The sequence below is a fragment of the Ochlerotatus camptorhynchus genome, unplaced genomic scaffold, assembly GCF_037179485.1.
Source record: "Ochlerotatus camptorhynchus isolate MF236.1 unplaced genomic scaffold, CSIRO-AGI_Acam_v1.1 ptg000530l, whole genome shotgun sequence".
Classification (NCBI taxonomy): domain Eukaryota; kingdom Metazoa; phylum Arthropoda; class Insecta; order Diptera; family Culicidae; genus Ochlerotatus; species Ochlerotatus camptorhynchus.
Genome location: NW_027041014.1, coordinates 2023452 through 2038782, shown reverse-complemented (window position 1 = coordinate 2038782; position 15331 = coordinate 2023452). Strand labels below are relative to the sequence as shown.

At 40.4% G+C, this 15331-nt stretch overlaps 1 protein-coding gene and 1 pseudogene across 1 annotated transcript in view; one reads left to right on the top strand and one right to left on the bottom strand.

The window, feature by feature from the left end:
* Positions 1-15331, bottom strand: part of LOC135713067 (5-hydroxytryptamine receptor-like) — a 545162-nt gene that overhangs the window by 58767 nt on the left and 471064 nt on the right. The window lies entirely within an intron of this gene.
* Positions 10930-13204, top strand: LOC135713052 (uncharacterized; annotated as a pseudogene).

Below are 15331 nucleotides of genomic sequence, written 5' to 3'. Positions count from 1 at the left end.
CAGGAAAAAAGCACTTCAAAGGATTCAGAACAAAGTTCTGAAAATGATTTTGAAGTTGCCTCCCTGGTACAGTACTACTGAGGTACATAGAATTTCGAATGTTGAGACTTTAGAACAAATGTCCAACAAAATAATTAATAATTTCAGGCAAAAATCGTTGCAATCCTCAATTGCAACGATTAATTCCCTTTATACTTAGATAAGATTTAGTTTTAGTTTTTAGTTTTAAGATATCAATTGTTATACTGACATGCAGGTTAAAAAACCTGTTTAAAATACTGAATTGCCAAGACATGAACAATGTAAAAACACTTAGATATATATCATAACAATTAAGGCTGGTACGTTACTGCAGTAACTGGAGCACCTAGGTTAAAAATGAAATGTAATTTATTTTGAATTTGGAACAAATAAAGAGTTAAAAAAAAAAAACGGAACTTCTTCGAAGCACAGCGCAACTACAGAAGTCTTTGTGATGAAAAAGAGCGTAAGGAGGAATTTGAATTTTTTAACAACTTGAAGCAGTATAAGCCAGGAGAGAGAATTAGAAGAACTTTCAAATACGTTAAAAAATTCAGAAGAAAGAGGCCGCAACTGAGGCGATCCGACATCTCTCTTCAGCATTTCTTGGAATCACCATCGATCAACCTACTTCCTGATCTGATTGGAAATCCAAGTCACGAAATAGTCACAGTGGATCTCCCGGATACGTCTTGTATAGATACAATCATCAAAAGCTGTAAGAATGGAAAAGCAGCTGGTGCGGACGGCATACAAAGCGAACTACTAAAGTATGCAGACGAAGGTACCTTGGAAGAATTTAGGAACCTTTTGAAAAGAGTGTGGGTAGAAAATAGCATCCCAGACAGTTGGAGACGAACTACAGTGATCCCGATCCCTAAAAGCAAAAAGGCGAAGCAAGCGAAAGATTTTCGAAAGATCGTTTTGGCTAGCGTAGGGTACAAAATTTATGCGAGTTGGATTTTAGGGGCCCTAATACAAAACACATCACCTATAGGATCACACCAAGCAGGTTTCCTTAACGAGCGATCAACAATGGATCATATATTTACAGCTCGGCGTATTCTAGAGGAAAAGTGGAATGCAGGTGATGACCTGATAGTGATGGCTTTGGATATTGAGAAGGCTTTCGATAACATTAGTCTTTCTGCTCTGCCAGACGTATTGCTGACAAAAGGTGCCTCCGAAGGGATTGCAAATAGAGTGATTAATTGCATCAATGCAGAGGAGCAACAGGTGCTGTGGAATGGGCAAAAAACTGCGCCTCAAATGAGGTCTAGAGGAGTGAAACAGGGTTGTCCACTCTCTCCCTACATATTTGATTTGATTATGGAGGAAGTTCTTTTGACCGTTGAGGATGAATTGGACGGAAGGTTAAAACTAAATCAGACCGGCAGGTTAACGTTCCCAATTATCCTTGTATATGCGGACGATATTTTGATTATCGCTAGGTCATTAGAGGAGTTAGAGAAATTGTTGCCAGTGCTAGAATACTATCTAGGCGAGGTAAACCTTAAGATTAATGAAACTAAATGTCAAGTCATGGTAAGGACGCCTACTGGAGAAGCACCAAAGGAGCTAAAAATTGGAGATCGCATTTTAAAAACAACATCATGCATACATTATTTGGGAGTTCCAATCACAGAACGCTTAAATAGGAAGCTGACGACAAGAAAACGATCTAGAGACGCTGTTGTTGCCTCGAAAGTCATCTTAGACTTTCTTAAGGAAAGAAAGCCATCAGAGAAGTTGGGTTCATTATTATATGAAACCGTAATAACTCCGACGATGGTGTATGGCTCGCAAGCCACGGTTCTTACGAAGCGGTCTAGGAAATCTTTGAGAAGGTACCAAAAGCAAATCTACGGTCAAATTAAATCACTGTGTCAGATGGAGGATAACTCGTCTTCAAAAGATGGTCCCAGATCGATAACAAAGTGGATCCGGATTCTTCAGTTAAGGTATTGGGGACACATTGTAAGAAGACCTGAGAATCATTTGCTCAAGCTGGCTGCGGAGTATAGATTACCACACAAAAAGAGAGGTAGACCTGCTTTTACTTGGTGGGATACGATTGCTCAGAGTATGTGGAGATTTGAGAACATACCAGTTGAGGAATGGTACGAATTGGCAGACGACAAAGAAAAACTGGATACGAAACTCAAAGAAATATACAATTTGCCCGAATCTGAAACAGATGACGAATGAGGATACTCTCTATCTAACCACCAGCATATAAAACTCAACAGCATATTCACTATCTTTCGGAGAGTGCATCGCTAAGATTTTGGATCACAGCTCTTTCTGCATGATGGGTTTGACATATTTGCTCCGCAGTGTTCGGACGGTCCCGGGTCGGGTCCGGATTGGTCTCCCGGGGTTTGGACTCGTTTAGTGGGGGGGCTGGCTTGGCGCAGGCCGTTGGAGGATTGTATGGGGGTTGCTGTGGGATATCCGGACTTCTTGTTTATTGCCTTCTGGCCTTTTCCGTGTTGCGTTGTTCAAAAGCTCTGTAACTGTTCTTGTGGAGAATTTTCTCAGCTATAACTTTGCAGAATATAGGGATTGATAGTCTTGTGGCATGGGGCTGCTATTTTGTGGGCGACACTGTGTTCTGCAGTGTGACATAGTAGCCATGATGCTGAGCTCTATTCTACGCGTCTGAAACACCAGTGTTGCCTGCTGGACAGTTGAATAATGGGGCGGTAGTTGCTTGGATCATTAATAGCTTTTGATGCTTACAGTCTATCGAAAAGTGGTCTTACACAGAGTTGTGGCTGAGAGAGTTTGCTTCAGGCTCAGTTATCGGTTTTTGAAGCGGAGCGATATGGTTAATTGATGGATGGATATGAGCAGAATGTTTGGTTTTCCCATAGTAATTTCCATATAGACTTTGGACGGTTGGTGCCGTGTCTTTCTCTTACCGGATGGGTTCCGGTTTTAGGGGCTAGTCGGGGCCCGATCTGGGGCCGTTTGAGCGCTGTGAAGCGGAAGTGTTGGATTTTGCATCAGTCTAATGGGCACTAAGAGAGTAGGTATATCCCATTATTCAGGTTCGTCTGGCATACGTCAGGTATAGATTGGACTTCGTCTTGTGTATTGATGTTGCGTTAATCGGCGGAGCGGCCTTTGATGATTCGAGGAGACGTTTAATATTTTGTGAACAAAAGTCAAACGTTGGTTCCAATCGTTAGGGCTGCTGCGAAGATTACCGAATTTACTTCTTTTCATGTCAATGTCAATAGTAATGCTCGTCTGCCAAACAACGACGCTGTCAATGTCAATGTCAATTAGTTATATAATAAGCTTATCAATAGAAAAGAGTGTTAGTCAATTCTAAACTTTATCTAACATTACCCAAAACTCACCTTTAAAATTCTATACTAGTTAGTTTGTAATGTGTTTTAAGTAGGTATCATAAGCATAAATAAGAATAGTTAATAATAATTACCAGAATTTACAAATGATAAAAATTAGTTTCGATAGACTTTTGATAGGACGGCCTTTAATCATATGTTCATATGTTGGATTTTCATTTTTTTTTTTTTCAATAACAAGCCTCAAATTTAACGCACTAAAGTTACATCTCGTATTAGATCATTTCTATAGGAACTAACTTATAAGCTTATTAATAGATATGAGTGTAAATCGATTCTAAACTTTATCTAACCTTACCCAAAACTCATCTTTAAAATATTATACTATTATATTTTCCAACAGCATCGTTAAAATAAGATGATAAATAGCATTTTGAAATCATCACCATCATTTACTCTCACATTGACTCCACATAAACAAAACATCAATCATGGTTACACTGTATTTCAGTTTTTACATACTTTTAATTATGTTTATTGTGATATTGATTAATGCTAATACTAATGTTATCTTTTGTAATTATTTTTATTATTTTTTTATGCAGTATAACTAAATAATTTCTCCTCAATATCATCTACCGTATAACACTACATCGACCAAAATGAATTTGAAATCGGTTGACAATTTTATTTTATTTTTACAGAACATTACAGTTTAATTAACACCCTTATTTTAGGACTGCGATCGAGGCCTCAACCCTTCAAGTTTATTTATCTACTTGGTCTTGTTGGTTTGAAAGTTACACTATTGTAGAAGTATGCAAATATTAGCAAATTTGTTGCAGTATAATTTGTATCTTTCAGATTAATGCCGATCGCGATGGAACCTTGAAGACACCTCAGCGGGAGTTCTGCCATGCCATCTATCGTACATTTCATCCATCATCTTCAATCTGCTAACTTTATTGCTTCCACTTGAAAAATGTTTTATTGTTGAAATTTGTAGCTGATTATGATTTAACTTGAAAAGACATAGAGGTTTTGTGCCTACGGGAGAAGAGGTAGTTAAATTATTTTCACTCCCGCGGGTTTTCCCCTCTATCAATAAAAAAAAATATATTCAACACATCATAATTCCTTCCTATTATTCAGCTACGAATGTAACAACGATGGTGAGTTCACCATGTTATATCTTCATTTTATTCCAGCAGACAGCAATTTCAAATTTATAAAAAAAAATCTACATATGCCAGCAACACTGACTGGGTGTATCCTATGGCTTACCTTCCCTACTAACATAATTCCTAAATTCCCGAGACATTTATGAGGGGTCGTAGAGTTCTCTGCATCTCTCTTAAGTAAATGTTGGACTAACATACCTTTCCTATCCCTACCAGTTGTAAGGACGTGGCCAGGACAATCCTTAACTGTTGGAGCGGGATGTTTCTTTATCTGGGAGATAGTATTTATTTCCTACTTACTATCTGTCCAGTTACAGAAATCCGTCTTGCTCTTATAGTTTTGAATTCGTACCACCTACGATATTGTGCAACTTGTTCGATGCTAATGCTAATGCTAATGCTAATGCTAATGCTAATGCTAAGCGATTGATGTTCGGCGTCAGCTGTTCGCCTGAAATGTTTCAGAAGCCTTAGAGCAGATTGCGACATTACAGTCAATTTTATCGACGATATCATCATTTTCGGACAAACAGAAGAAGAACATGACAGGGCGTTGCAACAGGTTCTATCACTTTCAGAGCAAAAGGGGTGCTGTTGAATCATAGAAAGTGTGTTTTCAAGGCAACGGAGATTGAATTTCTGGGACATGTTATTTCGGAGAAAGGCATACGACCAACTGCAAGTAAAATAGAATCCCTAACAAAATTTCGAGCGCCGAAGACTGCTGAAGAAGTTCGCAGTTTCTTAGGAATGGTAACGTACGTCGGACGTTTCTTGCCGGACTTGGCCACAGTAACGGCTCCTTTGCGAGAGTTGACGCAATCGGGTAGAGGGTCATCAAAAGTCGTTAAAAAGATTGAAGGAAATTATCGGCGATATTCGAATCCTGCACTTCTTCGATAACTCACTGCGAACGAGAGCTGATACATTCATTTGATGTATTCATTTACATTCATTTGCCTCTAACTTTTTTCATCACCAGAATTTTGCAAAATGGTGTTTAGAGCTTTAGTAGGTTTTGTTATTAACAACAACTTTTGTTCATAACTCAAATCTGTATCTCTTATACATCACGAATTAGAGCGGGCAGAACTTGATACTGTTTTTCAGCGAATGTAAAATACATTCACTGAAAAGCAGTAGTGGCTTCTATTCGCTCTGGATCTTCATGCATAATTGATACGGATTTAGGTTGTTGACAAAAGTTGGAGTTAATAACAAAACCTACAAAAGCTCCATACATCATTTTGCAGAGTTCTGTTGATGAAAAAAGTTAGGGGCAAATGAATGTAAATGAATGCACGAAATGAATGCAAATGATTTTTTATGCCTGCCTGTGTTAGTTCAATTTGAAGGTAGTGATGATGAAAATCCACGAATTAAATGCTACGCTAGTAAGAGCCTAACCGCAACGGAGAAACGATACTGTCAGACTGAACGCGCTGGCAATCGTTTGGGCTGTGGAGCGGTTGTCTGTTTATTTCATAGGCCGGAAATTTGAATTGGAAACCAACCATAAACCTCTGGAGGTAATCTTTTCACCGTCTTCGAGACCTTGTGGTACGTCTTACGCTTACAATCCTTCACATTTGAAGATAAAGACAGGAAGGGTTCAAGAAGGAAGGTGGAAGAAGATAACGCAGTGGAACTAACTTGAAAAGAATAATAAGTTTCTCATCCTTGCGGTAACGAAATCGGCCGCAGTGGACGTTGAAAAAATAGAGAACGCGGTGGAAAGGGATCAACAATTACGATTGGTAGTTGAAGCTTGAATATCGCATGATCATGGACCAGGGTGGATGTTAAGGCATTCGAACCATTCCAGAATGAACTCGGATTTGTAGGAGATTTGTTAGTACCTGGAAGTAAGCTGGTTGTACCAGATCAGTTGCGGAAGAGGATGCTGGACCTTGCACACGAAGGTCACCCCGGTGAATCTTTAATGAAGTGTAAGCTGCGGGATAGAGTCTGGTGGCCCCGGATGGATGTTGATATCGCGACATATGTCAAGAATTGTGAAGTCTTTTGACTAGTGCGACTTCCTAGAAAACCAATTGCTATGTCACGCAGAATGATGCTCACAAAACCGTGAGTGGATGTGGCCATAGATTTTATGGGTCCACTTCCGTCGGGTGAATTCTTGCTTGTCATCGTAGACTACTTCTGTCGATATAAAGAAGTAGAAATCATGGTTAAAATATCAGCTAAGGAACGTTGAACGTCTCGGTAGAATTTTCACTCGACTCGGATATCCACGTACGATGACACTTGACAATGCCAAGCAATTTGTTGGTAAGGAGTTTGAACTGTACTGTAATACCCATGGGATTACGTTGAACCATGCTACACCATACTGGTCGCAGGAGAACGGTTTGGTTGAACGGCAGAACCGATCCTTATTTAAGCGCTTACACATAAGCCACGCTCTCGGCCGTGACTGGAAGCAGGATTTGCAGGACTACCTAATTATGTACTACACTACACCGCATTCTTTAACGGAAAAGATGCCAACTGAGTTGTGTTTCAGCAGCATTATCAGATCAAAGATTCCATCGTTGGATTACTGTGAAAAACTTTGCTGAAGACTATAACTTTCTAGCTTTTATAACTGCTGAGATGTAAAGGTTTTTTTTTTTGTGGAGAAACCGTTAAAATCAATTTTGTATCTATAACTTTTTCTATAATATTTCTACATGTTTGGCATAATATACAAAGATGTTAAAAATAGCAAATTACACATCTTTTCACAAGACTGTAAATTGCTATCATTAACAGTTGAAAAGTTACTTACATTTTTTGGTTCAAAATTACCCAACTTCTAATACCAATAACTTCTAAACGGGCAAAAATGAGCAGGCCATTTTTTGAGCAATTGAAAGTACAAGAAAATGCAATGAAATTGTGAAGAAACCAGGCCGCCTCCACGTGACTCTTAATCGAAATACTTAATCACTTTTCAGAATTTGAAATTGCGATTTTGTGAAACCACGGGAATTTTATCGAGTAGGTGTGAAAAGAGGCATACAAATGGATAACGAAGCAATCTGGTTTATTTCTTGTGACTAGCAAAATGACTCTGGATCAAAACCAGACCACCCCCAAACGACCCTTGCCTGAATCGCTTATGTACTTTACATATTTTTCGATTTTGTCAATAAACAATACCAATCTCTTCGTCGACATCACTGATCTCGCCGTTGTCATCTGTAATGGCCAAAAGTTCCAGAGCATTCCCGGAGCACACCTCACTTTTGTTTTTCGGTAGTTCCCTCATGTTGGAAATTAACGTCAGGTTATAAATCATATAAATACTTGGATAAATGTGCATCAAACTTATAACTCTTATACTATCATCAGACTACGAAATTAACGGCGAGAGGTGCAAAAGCCACGGAATAGAAACGGCTCGTAAACTAGTCGATCTATATCCATGGTACTATCTCCCCGTGTCTGTTCATATAGTGCTCAAACACGGAGCGAAAGTGATTTCTTCATTTCTAATACCCATTGGGCAACTATCTGAAGAGGCCCAGGAAAGCACAAACAACGCTATCAAGCAATACAGAACCCACCACACAAGAAAGTTGTCCAGAGAAGCCACGAATACAGATCTTCTTCATCGTCGTCTGGAATCCTCCTATCCGTACATTTCCAACAGCTTTGTTTAACACAAATATTTTGTATCTCATCATAAATTTTGCATCTCACTTTTAGGTGGATTAATCTTTAATTTTATTTTACCATAAGAAGCAGTGAGAAACTTCTCAGAAGACACCTAGTACCTTTAATCAGTCACTTCAGCGTAAATAAAAAGCGCGTGTTTTGATACCCTTGGCACCACTGTGCACTGGGCAGAAGCTGAGCTACGAATGTCAATATCTTCTTCTTCTTCTTCTTCTTCTTCTTCGCATTACAAGCTTATTGCATATCGCATATTAGCTTATTGCGTGCTTTCAACTTAGTGTTCTTTTGTGTTTTTATATTTATGTATAGTGTTTGCTTTTTCAGTAAAAATACCAATATTTTTAGTTCATTTATGACTTCCTAAGGCTTAATTATTATTAATTGAGAGCTTTCGACGCTTGTACCATTTTTGCATTGGTATAATTGTGTGGCAAGACCAATCATACTTCTATGCACAGAGAAGTCGAGAAATTTTCCAACCCGAAAAATTCCTAGACCGGACCGGGAATTGAACCCAGCCACCTCCAGCATGGTCACTGGGCAGACCAACGGTACTAGAGTTGGGAGTGTAGAAGCGTGGAAGACAACAGAGAATCGTAAAATAATCGTTCTTATAAAAAGCTCTTATTATAAGTGAGTCAGTCATTAATAAACCGGGTTATCACACCCTATAATGAATAAAATAAGGCAATATTTTGGCTGTTGACAATCATAGCTTTTTGGTGCGTCGCAAAATTTTACATAAATTCTTTCGGTTACTGAGAAAGTAATTCAATATTGGCTTTGCTATACTGTCGATACTGGACTGCACATTTTCCTATCAGAGTGCTGAATTCTGTCCAGCTTTAAAACATTGAACCAGTGCTCACCTACAGCTGCCGTATCATTCCTAATCATCTTTCGACACGGAAATCAGAAATCCAAATAAAAAAAAATCGAATTTCCTCCCGGAAACAAAAGGCTCCATTAGCGGAGAGTTTCCGCTCTCTGAAAAGTAGAGAAAAAAAATGTCCCTCATGCCATTTCCCACCATCCACTTTGCCTCTTCGGTAAGATGATTCACCTAGATCTCATCAGCTTATATTTACTCATCTCGACTGGGGAAAATCTTCGTTTATCTTTGATCATACAAATCCAGCATTGACATTTCCTGGCTTGCACCATACCATTTCCCTTTTCTCCCTGTCTCTGACTGCCCGACGAGACATCCCAGCAATAATTCATTAAAAACCGATCCTCCCACGCCAGACACATGCGAGCTAGGTACATGTCCGACTCAGACAGCCCCCGCAGTATCAGAAGCCGCGATATATCGGAAGTGGGTGGGAGGTGGCAGAGTGCCGGCGAACATTTACATTCATCCAAGTGAAAGCAAACATAAATTTTTCGTCAATGGGCTCGGTAAATATTGATAAAAATATTTCCACTTTTCTTTCGCTGTTTTATTACCCTCTGCGATCAGACCGCCAACCCAGGGTAATGCAGGGGATGGACATGGGAAGATGCCGTTATCTGGCTGCTACTTCTTTTTTTTTTATCAATTTAGTTCAAGGAAAGCTAAAGAAGACATTGAAAAAGCTTGAGGGAGCATGGTATTTGATTCCCAGAACGAAAGAAGCTGGTGTCTCGAAGGAGGCCAAAGCAGTCGCAAATTGAGTGTGGCTGTTTGGTTGGATGCTATCGAAGCGTATCGAAGGAAATTTTCCGTCATCCAACCACTTGCCTTGGTATCGTCCTTGGGTTTTGTGCTCTCGGGAGCCGGATAATCTTCGATGTTTTTCTTCGCATTTCAGTGTGCCTGCCAGGAGTGTCTTAGGCACATTTTCCGATACATTACAGCAGCCTCCGGAGATAGGCTTGCTTCCTGAACCGGATTATCTCGGCACTGTGTCACTGCCATTAGTTTGGATCGGAGCTATAATTGATTCTTGAAGGCAATCTTCCAATTCCACGAGCAGAAAAATGTGGCTCCAACTATAGCACAAGTTTTATCCAACGCCAGCACTTCCCATTCAACAGGAGTCATGACAAACTCGGACCTGTCAACATGGGAAAGTTGCTTCATCACTTACTTTTCATTGCACACAGTTTCAACTAATAACAGTGAACTAGCAAACTATACTACGCCACCCGCAGCACACAAACTTTCCATACTAAACTCATCCGGCCATTTATGCATGGTTCGTTACCTCGCTTGTTCGGAAACTGCTCACTACGGGAGGTCATGGCAGTGCGCGGTGGTGGCGCTAAGGCTTTCGGTTTTCCGGCTCTCGTACGATGATGGTGCAGCTTCGCGTTGCAATCAGCTGTCTGTGGAAGAGGTCTCTGCAGACCGACCTTTTTGTTTTTCTTATTCTAGCAGAAATTTTAGAAAGTCGACAGAAGACGTGGGTGACACAATGATTACAGAAGGCATGATCTGCTAGTTCTAGTTGGCATAGCTAAATATCGCACAACATTCGATGATATCTGGTCATCATGATTGGTTGATCAGTGGAATACTCGATACGAGATCTCCTGCTTAGAGATACTGTTGGAAATTTCGTCAAAAGTTCATTATCGCAAGCGAAACGTTTTCGCTAGGGAAGTTTGGGATGCGAATTTCGCAAAGTGTTATTTCCCGAGCGAACTTACTTGTTTGGGATTAAGGATCAAATGTCAATCAATCAAGCGTTTACTTGTATTTGTTTTCCACATGGATGGTTGTAGGATCTAAGCAACCATTGGTTTTGTAACAACCTTAAAGCATGAGAATAAATATTCATTATCAGTTGTACCTCGGACCGAACCAGACGTTTCTACATTTTGGCGACGAGCGATAAAAGTTACCCACGGATTTGGACACTCCACCCCAGAAAATTTTACTCGGACCCCCGTGAGATGGCTTGGCCTATGGTGAGTACTTGTGATAAAGCAGATTTTCGAGAGAGTTTGCAGTGGAAAATTCTAATGTACCAAACCTGAAATCATTTCCGTGGATAGGAAATTCTTAGGGATGATGTTACCTGAGAAAATTGAATTTCAATTTCTCCCGTAAACCCGGAATTTAACATCCTAAGAAATAGAGGCAGTTCAGGGTATTTTTTTCGGAATGAAAATCCTAATCGCTTAGGGATGATTCTCACTAAAACAATTTTGTTGATGACGTGAGACCCGGTGATTCTGGAAAATTCTAAACAAAATACGCGGAATCCATAGCAACGGGATGAAGTACGCAGTGAAATATGTAAAAAGTATCATTATGTGGAACCCAATGTTTCATGGGATGCAGTACGCAGAAATCCCTAATGTGAAAGAAAGCGGAACCTTTCGTTTGGAATGAAGTACGCAGGAAAATATGAGATATTTTAAGCGGAATCCGACGCTTAAGAATGTAGTACGCAGTAAATCTGAACTTAGAGAATGTTAAATGCGGAACCCAACATTTGGGATGAAGTACGCAGAGTAATACTGTGTATATGTATTTCAGTGCGGAACCTGAGTTTTGTGTAGTACGCAGATCACATGAATTTTGATAAAAATACGTCACAGACGTAGTGTAGCTTGTAAAGTACCTTAAAATGCGTGTTTTCTAGGTAAACCAGTTGATCCCTCCGTTTGCCTACAGTTTAAAGAGACGTTAATAGACGTATCCACGTATTCTCCGTTTGCCGAAGATGCCGACGGACCAGTGTCTGCCCGCTGGGAGAAGTGGCGTGAACATTTTGAAGCATACCTAGCATGGAAGGACGTTGACAATCAGGAGGAAAAATTCAAATCCCTGATGATGTTCGGTGGACCAGACATCCGGAAAGTGGTCAAGCAAGTTCATGTTGACGAATCACACGCTATGGAGAACCGGTACCACATTGCCATGCCAATGTTGGACGATTACTTTGTACCGAGACTCTCGAAAACGTTCGAACGTCAGAAGTTCCGCGAGATGAAACCAGCTGTAGGTGAAAAGTTTGACACTTTTGTCATCAGACTGAAAAAGCAGGCAGCCTACTGTGATTTTGGAGATCAGCTGGAAAGCATGGTAGCTGACCAAATTATTACAACTACAACGGATGTGAGTCTGAAGAGGAAGTGCCTAGAAAAAGACTTTAACTTCAAGGAGATCGTAGCGATCGGTCGTACCCACGAGTCTGTTCAAATACAGATGAGCGATTTGGACAATCGGAACGGAAACTTACAAAAAGTCAGCGCTGTCGAAACGGAGGCCAATGAAGAGTCAATTTTGAAGGTACGCTCCAAACTCGGAGGACCAAGGCGGTTCAGATGTTTCCGATGCAATGGCAGACATGATTCGAAAGATCCATCGTGTCCAGCCAAATCACTCGAATGCAGAAGTTGTGGTCAAGTGGGACACTTTTCCCGCTGCTGTTTTCTAAAAAAGAAGAAGACCAACGGATAACCGTCCCAGTACAATCGTTTCGGAGCTTCCCGTTAACAAAAGCGATTCGTACGAGAAGTATCTGTAGATGGAACCGAGCGCAACTCAGATGTAGTTGATCTTTTCCATCTAGGAGCAGGAAAGAAGCTGGTTCCAGTATCTGTTGGAGGAGTTTGTTTGAAGTTCGTGATTGACACAGGAGCAGACGAAGACGTTTTAAGCGAAGCGGATTGGGCTACGTTGAAACGCGTTGGGTTTGAAGCATACTCTATCAGGAGAGGAAGCAGCAAAGTATTCAATGCTTATGGGATAAAGACACCGTTGTAAGTGCTTGGTGAAGTCGACGCAGAAGCTATGATCGACGGTCGGATTACCGACACTACGTTCTACGTGATCCAGAATGGGAAATGCTCGCTTCTCTCAGGTGACACAGCAGTCAAACTTGGATTGGTGAAATTTTTGCAAGCAGTGAATGATGAATCGTTCCCACATATAATTTATACAGGTAAATTTAAATAAATCTATTCTAAACTTCACATGTGTACAGGTAATGTTGCTAATATCAAAATCGATAAAACTGTAACTCCAGTCCGCCAAAGCCTTCGTCGCATACCATTTCCTCTTGAAGAATTGACCTTGAAAAAACTTCGGGAGCTAGAGAAGCAGGACATCATTGAACGTGTCAATGACGCTTCTGAATGGGTCTCTCCAATGTTAGTAAAGCGTAAAAGCTTCGATGAGGTCAGACTTATTGTAGATCTCCGGGAGGCTAACAAAGCAATAGTTAGAGAAGTCCATCCCCTTCCAACACTCGAGCAAATAACGAAGAAGATGACATGGGACCAGCCATTCCAACTGCTGCTGAACGCACTACGAATCCAACGGAACAACCCTCTACCAGCCAAACTACTACGGAACCTCAGATGGTCTCACGATGCGATGGTCGAAAACGCCCTTTTGAGACTAGCCGAACTACCAGCAAGCGCTCGAAACATGTACCTAAATACTTAGCAGATTACAAACTTTGAATATATTAAATCTTTAAAATATTAAACGTAAGGAGGGAATGTAGGATCTAAGCAACCATTGGTTTTGTAACAACCTTAAAGCATGGAATATTCATTATCAGTTGTACCTCGGACCGAACCAGACGTTTCTACAATGGTATTGGCGTTATCGAGAATTTAATAAATCATGACAAACTAATCCAGCTACATGATACTTTTTTTTAAAGTTTTGATTTGTGGGTAGTATTGAAATTGTGTTGTTTAATAGGAAAGGTAATTTCAGTATTTAAATCCTACTTTGTGTTTGTGTGTTATTCATATGACCTAAACACACTATAGGAGCATCTTAATAAAACGTTTCCGTTTCAATTCAATTGGATTTCTCATGAAGTTTCTGATGGGTTATACGGAATCTTTCTTGAGATTATTTATAATCGATGTCTTAGTGTCTTAGCTCATTGATTCTCCAGAAATACTTTGAGAATTTGCTAGAATGCTTCTTAGAGTGCTTTGGAAAATCAAATGCTAAGATTTTCTATAATTTCTCTATGGATTCTTCAAAATTCCAAATAAGATTTATCTCCTAAATTTCTCGTGGAATTCGTCGGAATTTATTGTTATGTTCTACCTACCCTATTAGCATTCTATGGAACTTCAATTGGAATTCTTTAGAATCTTCCTCGAAGTTATTTGATGCTCCTGTTTGACCGAGAATGACACTTGGAATACTCTAGAATTCCATTTTATTTTTTCGTGCTTGAGGTTCTTGGTTATCCCTCCAGACTGACTCTTGTGAACCTTCAGAGATTGATTTTTTGGTTGTGGAATCATGGAATCCTCCACGGCCACAATATACAAATTTCGATGCCATTTTCTTGCGTTTTTGGCAAACGAGGTTCCACGCGGCTTCGGTGACGATTTCTAATGCTGCCAGAGGAGGTTCTGCACGATTTTTTTAGGTTTGCGATTCTGCCAGCGGATATTCCCGTTTCAACGGAGCTTGCTAGCATTCACGGTGGTGATTTTCGGTGCTTCCAACGGAAGTGTCAGGAAAGCTATACGGTACTTTCTCATGTGGAGCTTCCACAATATTCCGGTGGAGATCTCCGATGCTGCCAACGGAGGTTGTACGGAATTTCGACGGAGTTGTCTCGCGTTATCGGCGGAACAGGTTTAGCGCTGTTTCAATGTTAGCAGTGGAAGTTCTGGGGGAGTTTCTGCACGAGAGATTTTCGTCACTGCCGGAGGAGGTTGCAGGAAGCAGGCTTGCCAAAAGCTCCATCAAGAGTCATCAATAAGCTGAACTCCAGCATATTTTGATGATGATAAATTTTGCTCGCACGGAGCTATACTGCATGCTCAAGCTGAGCTCTTGCCAACCCACATCACGGGCATCAAGAGAGATGCGGAGCTCGTTTTCGGGTGTACATCGATTCTGCCTACCGAGCTGAAATATTAACTTCGTGATGCACTCGCGCAAAGCAGTAAACTTGGAGCTTCGTGATGTATTCGTAGAGAGCTTGGCTCTTGATGGCTGCTCCCAGTGCGCATGAATGAGTGATTTTGTATTGTAATCCCATTTCCAAGGGCGAAGTTTGTTATCCTCACTTTCGCTTCCTAAAAAATAATGGACTATGCATGTATTACGTAACTCCAAAATGGCAATTGTATTCGTAGGGTAGCTCTCTATATTCTGGGCCAACGCCTATATTTTAGGCAAAGCAGAATAGCTTCCATGTTTGTAAA